This window comes from Etheostoma spectabile, unplaced genomic scaffold, assembly GCF_008692095.1.
Source record: "Etheostoma spectabile isolate EspeVRDwgs_2016 unplaced genomic scaffold, UIUC_Espe_1.0 scaffold342, whole genome shotgun sequence".
In the NCBI taxonomy this organism is placed as follows: domain Eukaryota; kingdom Metazoa; phylum Chordata; class Actinopteri; order Perciformes; family Percidae; genus Etheostoma; species Etheostoma spectabile.
This window is the reverse complement of record NW_022605589.1, coordinates 839,826-847,403: the sequence shown is the minus strand read 5'-3', so window position 1 is coordinate 847,403 and position 7,578 is coordinate 839,826.

Here is a 7,578-nt window from a genome sequence, read left to right as displayed (position 1 = left end):
TTTGCAATTTCACATGTTTTTGCAATTTATTTGCAACTAAATACCAAAGGGAATTTTTTTACAATTGCAAATCAGGCAATTTTGGGCGGCAACAATGTCAAAAAAAGCCGCAAAATCCTGGAGGGACCGAATAGTGTCATGAATACAAAACATTGTGAAATGAGTTGTTTCTATTTTGAAAATATGATCAATAAAATTGTCAGGATGTTGAATAGACAGTAGGGTAATGGACTGCCTCGACAGTTTGGCAGGCATGTGAACCGCAGATTAATAGTAAATTTAACAACCATAGTGTGAAATACAGTTTGCTATGCATGTAGCTAGTAAGCTAATGTTAGTAAAGTATCAGTGCTGTCGTTATGTAATATTGTACAAGATTAATAGTGTAAGGCATGTTTATAGCGTAGGAGAGAAGAAACTGAGGTTTGTGTTTGATATTTTCTCTGAGCAGTTTGAACAATGTCAATGAAACCGAAATTAGCTCTTAGTAACTCCATCATTTACACGCAGCTGTTCTAGCTGTAGCTAGTCTGTGTTATAACTGCGTGACGTGAGTAGCTAAATCACAAAGAATTACCTTAGAGAAGAAGCAGGCACTTGGCATCCCTTTTTAAAGTCTGTGCTCTTTACATCTTTGAAAAGCCACTCCAATATTAATCTTGGCTTGTTGCTTTGCCTGTGTTTTATATCTTTTTACCTCCTGGCAACTTTGGTACATGTCCTAGAAAATAGGCGTGATGCTCCAGCTACACCAGCTTTCAAATCTGTCGGCAGTCTTCAGTAATTTTCCCCCCTCCCTGGCATTCGGCAAAGTGCCACTGAGTGTAAAAGTGGGAAACGCAGAGGTTTGTCTCTTTTGGCTAATGTATTTTAAAGGTGGAGGTGCAACTGCATTACATAAGAGTCACTCCTATTATTCTGAATGGCAGATTCTACGTATGAGGAATACTTTGGTAGTTGGTCAAAGTAATTACACATAAGAGCCATATTTGTGAAAGAACAAAAAGGCTAAGAATAAAACTAAAAAAATTACCCAGTGGAGCTTTAAGCAAAATTCAAGTGGTCTGAGAGAAAAACTAGACTTCTACACTGAGAAAGGTTGAGAGAGAGAGAAGTAGAGAGAAAAGAGAGTCCTATGGCTGTTTGTGTTTGCATTGCCTGTAAGACGGAAAGGTGGATCTATATACAGGTCTCATGCCACTTCAAATTCAGTTGTTTGTTTTTGTGTTATACCACTAAACTTTATATGTAACATTTACTTCCAAAGTACATTTCTACAAAGTAGAAAAAACCTCCTTCAGCATAAATGCACTATTATAAAGTACGTGTATATGGAAACTCTTCCCCTTACTTTGGCCACCCTTTTTAAGAGCCAAGTAAAGCTGTGACTTGGAGCTAACCAAACGTGTGACCACAACTGTATGCTGTACTGACTTTGCCCAGTAGATAATAGTATGTTCCAGTGGAGCATAATAAATGATTGTTTCCATTTTAATTTCTAGTTATGAATTGCCTGTTCTTGTTTTTTTTTTCTTCGTTTATATACAATGTTACTATGTTTTTTTTTTTTTTTAATTGTAAGTCTATCCTGCATAATGGACTGCGATGGAAATTAGCCCTCGTCTACAATCAGGGAGATTTACGTGTACTGCTGACTTGTCCAGGCATTGTCACTAATGAAATGAATGAATAAATAAGTAAATAAATAAATAAACTGTTCTTGATTTATTTATTTTGCACATATTTTGACCTAAACTGCTTAAAATGTTCTCTTGTACTTTTTGCTGTTTTTGCACAGATACACCGGACACTATTTCTTACCACCCTGCTCTACTCCTTCTTCCTGGGTTGTTTTGGGGTCGATCGTTTCTGCTAGGCCACACTGGCCACTGCTGTTGGAAGCTGCTCACCCTGGGAGGCGGGAATTGGTGGTTGTGGAATTGATCCTCGCTCATACTGGCGGCCTGATGCCCAGTGATACAGTAAAGGTGCACCTACTACTGAGACAGAGACCGAGTGTGACTGAGGAGGACTTTGCCCACTTTCAGTCAAACATCACATTAATATTGAGAATTCCAGCAATGTGGACTCAGCCTGCCATAGTTAACTGTGGTCTGACTAGATTACACTAGCTGTCAAAGAGGAGTCCAGAGACCTCCTGATGACTGTTCTGAAAAAAATGAGAGAATTAATTTCATTCTAACTGAATCCACTTGAAATTCTTGCAGATTGCCATAAATATTGACAAATTTTCATAGCATCTTTTCCAACAATAACAGATAACAATATTTTTTTAGTTCGAAATGTCAAATAAGGCACTTTAACACCCATGAGTCACATTCACATGGGCCAGACAAGGATATATTTTAGTTTTATAGGCGTAATTCACAAAAGCAGAATTAAAAAAATCCAGGAACAGATAAAACACTGCTTGACCTAGTCTATTGGATAGATGTGCATCACGCTTTCTTTAACAGCCTGCAAGGTTGACCAGATTAACTGATAAAAAATAGAGAAGGTATTGTGCATACTTACACAGGAGCAGCAAATTCTTATGAAGTTTGAAGTAAAACAATATTTAATACAATAAACAATATTTAAAAAAAGAAACGCGCGTTGTGATGAAAGAGAGAAAGTGTGGCATGCACATCGCAAACCGACTGAATGCATAAGAAGCCAAAAAATATACTGATCACTGCTCTTACTATCATAGATATAGAAGACAATGTCATAATCATTCATTCCAGGAGTTAGGCTTGTAATCAGTAACAGGAGGTGTAAAAAGATGCTGGTAAACTAGAATGCTTTCAAAATCAAATGTTTATTTAATCAATTACAAAAACGCAAGTGAGAGAACAAAAGAAAAATCTAAATATATCAAATTTGGTGTACTACCCTTTCCTTCAAACCGCATGCAATTCATAGTACACTGCGAAAAGTTGCAACGTTGAAGATCGTAGACAGTTGTCGGCCAAGGCAACTTGTGCAGCCGATGAAAAACACATCAATCTTATTTCCCTTCAAATGGGAAGAAGTCCCGCATGACATCCGCTCACGAACTGGCAGAACCAGTGGCAGTGGAACCAGGTACACACCTCTACTGTCCGGAGAAGTCTGTCCAGAAGTCTAAGGAAGAGTTGCGGCCAAAAAGCCATACTCCAACATGGAAACAAGGCCAAGCCAATTACTATGCACAAAAAAAGTGCTCTGGTCAGAATGTTTCCACCTATTACAGTACATTCAGTACATACATTGTTCGCCGCAAGTTTGGGGCTGCATTTCTGCAAATGGAGTTGGAGATTTGGTCAGGATTATTGTGTCACAATGCTGCGAATACAGGCAAATATTTATATCATGCAATACTATCAGGGAGTCGTATGATGGCCCCAAAATTTATTCTGCAGCTGGACATGACCCCAAACAGACAAGATCTTTAAGAACTACACATCATCTATAGGATTATTAGGAACGCCATACTATTTCAAGGTCTAGACCACACTCCAGGAATTTACAAGGACCAACAGTTCTAGTAGTTTCCTCCAGAGCAGCAACAGTGCAAAGTGGGTGAGGAAAATTCCTTTTAGGCAGAAAACCTCGGGACAGACCCAGGCTCTTGGTAGGCGGTGTCTGGCGGGGCGGGACGGGAGGGCGGTTGGGGTTAGAATGAAGAGTGGAAATAACAAAATAAGAAAAAGTAGTAGTTTGTAGCAGTTCTTTGTAGTAGTTCATGGCATAGAAGGCTGTGGGGCATTACAAGCACAGACGGACGTAGCTGGGCACCGCAGAGGTGTAGAAGGATGAACATGGCATCGCAGAAGTTGGCAACAGCTGCTACCATGATTTGGAGCCTCCCTGATACGAGGGAAAATGCTGGGGAAAAAAGAACTTAGAACTCCGGGAAGACTTACCCCGAGCTAGTTTAGTAACAAGCATTCTGGGACATGGATGCACATAAATAAAAAAGATAGAAAGATTGAGGAGAGAGGAGCTCAGTGTTCAAAGGAAGTCCCCAGCTGTCTAAAACTATTACAGCAAAACCAAGAGAGACCGGGTAAAGTGAGGAGCCTGGTTGGGCTTAGAACTCTCCCAACCGGATCGGCTGTTTGCCAATCTCCTTTAGTTATTATATTCTGATTTATGATAGATAAATCTGACAAATATGACGAGAAGCAGGTGGGGTTAGTCGGACGCTGCAACTCCTCGACTCCCTAACAAATTCAGTTCTAGCCCTAACTATAAGCTTTATCAAAAAGTAAAGTCTTTAAGCCTACTCTTAAATGGTGACGGTGTCTGCTCAAGAACCCAAACTGGGACCTGGTCCACAGGAGAGGAGGCCTGATAGCTGAACGCTCTGGCTCGTCTATTTAGAGACTCTAGGAACCACAAGAACCTGCTTCGGGAGCGTAGCTGCTCTGGAGGGTTGTTAGGTACTAGAGCTCTTTAGAGAAGATGGTGCACTGACCATGAAGAGCTTTGGAGGTGGGAAGAAGGATATTAAATTCTTTATAGATTTTACAGGAAGCCAATGCAGAGAATACTAAAACGGAGAGATGTGTCTCTTTTCTGGCTCTGTCAGAACACGTGCTGCAGCATTCGGATCAGCTGAGAGTCTTTATGGATTTTCGAGCAGCCTGTAACAAAGAATTGCAGTAATCCAGCCAGAAGTAACAACTGCATGGATAGTTTTTGCCTCATTTTAGACAGGATATTCCTGATTTTTGCATTTTAATAGGTGAAAAAAGTCGATCCTTGAATTTGCTTTATGGGAATTAAAGGACATGTCCTATAAAGATAACTACAAGATTCCTCACAGTGGTGCTGGAGGCCGGTGATGCCATCCAGAGTAACTATCTCTTTGGATATGCTCCGGAGGTGCTTGGGCCCAGTGCAATACTTCAGTTTTATCTGAGTTTAACATTAGAAAATTACAGGTCATCGGTTTTAAATCTGAAGGACATTTGAAGTTAGCTAACTGATTAGTTTCATAACAAATGAAAAGTTTATGGAGTGCTTCCTGATAATATTGCCTAAAGGAAGCATATATAAAGTGGAAAAGGTTGGACCGAGCACAGATCCTTGTGGGACCCCATGACTAACAGAGGATTCACGTAACATGAACAAACTGAGATCGATCTGATAAATAAGACTTAAACCAGCTTAGAGCAGAACCTTTAATGCCAATAAATGTTCCTCTCTGTATAAGATAGATGGTCAATGGTATCAAATGCAGCACTAAGATCTAATAACAAGTACAGAGAAAGTCCTTTGTCTGAGTCAATAGGAGGTCATTAGTAATTTTCACAAGTGCTGTCTCTGTGGTATGATTAACTCTAAATCCTGACTGAAAATCCGCAAAAAGCTGTTGTATGCAGAAAGTAATCAGCTGTTTGGCAACTGCTTTCTCAAGAATCTTAGAGAGAAATGGAAGTTGGAAAGGCTATAGTTGCTAAAACATCTGGAAAGGTTGGGCTTTTAGAAGAGGTTTAATTACAGCTACCTTAAGTGCTGTGGTACATAAGCCTGTTAATACAAGATAGTTGGTTATATCTACGTAGAGAAGTGTTGACTAATGGTAAAACTCTTTAAGTGGCCTAGTCCGAGATGGGATCTAAGAGGCAGGTTGAGGGTTTAAATGAAGAAATAATTGAATTAATTGATAAAGATCAAGTGAAGCAAAGCAGTTAAACATAATCTGGTTTTACAGCTGTTTCGGAAGTTCCTGAGTTTAGAGATAAGTCAGTGCCAGTTAAAACAGTCTTGGTGAATTTTGCTTTCTAATAGTTATAATTTTATCATTGAAGAATCTCCATAAAGTCGTTACTACTAAGAGCTATGGGAATACTTGGCTCAGTAGAGCTGTGACTAGGAAACCGGGGGTTGTTTCATTTTCCTCTATAATGACGAGAAGTAATGCTTGGCATTACGAGGGACTTCCTATACGTTTTAAGATTATCTTGCCAGATTAAACGAGAATTTTCCAATTTGGTGGAACGCCAAATCTTCTCAAGTCCGTTGTATTTGCTTAATTGCGAGTTTCAGTGTTATACCATGGAGCTAACCGATTTTGTTTTATATCTTCTTTTTAGAGGGGCAACAGAGTCGAGAGTCGTCGCGCGAGCCGCTGCACTATCAACAAAATGATCGATTGGGAGGGACGAAATGCAGAGGAGTCATCTGTTACTTTGTGACTTAGTAATGAATTAATGCCAATGGAATCACATCCTTAAATTTAGCTACACACTATCAGATATACATCTTGTATAGAAGGTTTTGCCTAATGGGTGTAGTTCAGCAGTATAAACTCAAAAGAATCCAAGGTGGTCAGATAAAAAAGGGATTCTGTGGGAACACTTTAAATGTTCAATTTCAACACCATATACCAGAACAAGTCGAGGGTGTGGTTAAAACGGTGATTAGGTTTATGAACACTTTGAGAGAAGCCAATAGAATCTAATAGAGAATAAACACAGTACTAAGGCTATCATTCTCATCGTCCACATGAATATAAAATCCCTACAATAAGAACTTGTCCTTTTTACCAAGTTTGAATTCTATCGAATTTGCCAGTTTTTTTCTTTTCAGAGTATGGGCCAGGTGCTCGGTACATTATAACCAAATAGAACGGTTTCAGGGATTTCCAACTTGGGTGTGAAAGACTAAGAACAAGACTTTCAAATGAGATATAATTAGTTAGGGTTAGAGCTGATTAGTAGACTGAATCGAGATGGCTGCAACTCACCTCCTCGGCCTGTGCCTCGAGGAATGTGAGTATAATATGACCCGGGGGGGGTGGATCATTTAGACTAACAGATTCCCATCACCCAACCAGGTTTCAGTAAGACAAAATAAATCAATATTAGAATCGATATTAATTAATTATCTAGTACACCTTTAGAAGAGAGAGATCTGATGTTAAGAATCGACATTTAATTCTCCTATTCTTTTGCACTAATTCACTTGTGGTTTTATGTTATGAGGTTTTCATGCACAGCTCTCTCGTTTACCTTGATTTAAATATTTCAATGGTCGGGGGCAGACACATCATATGGGGTTTTTATAGGTACTCTGGATAAAGGAGCAGAGAAGTGTGTAGCTGGGACTCTGCCTCTGGTCCCAACTCTGGATTGTCAGGATCAGGCCACATAATACTGTTCAGATTTCTAGAAAATGAGAGCTGGTCCATCCAAGTGGGAAATGCCTCTCGTCGAATCATCCCCAGGTCTCCCCAGCAAGGAGACTGCCAGTGATCCACAAAGCCCACATCATTATCTGGACACCACCTCAATAGCCAGTGGCGAAATGACGACATGCGGCTATACATGTCATCGCTGGTGAGATTTGGCAAGGGTCCAGAGAAAACTACGGTGTCCGACATTAACTTTGCGTATGAACACACCGATTCAACATTGATCTTAGTGACCTCCGTTTGGCGTAACCGGGAGTCATTAACGGCAACGTGAATAACAATCTTGCTGTATTTACGTTTATCCTTAGCCAACAGTTTCAAATAAGACTCAATGTCACCCACTCTAGCCCCCGGGATGCACTTAACTATGGCTGCCGGCTTCGCTAACTTCA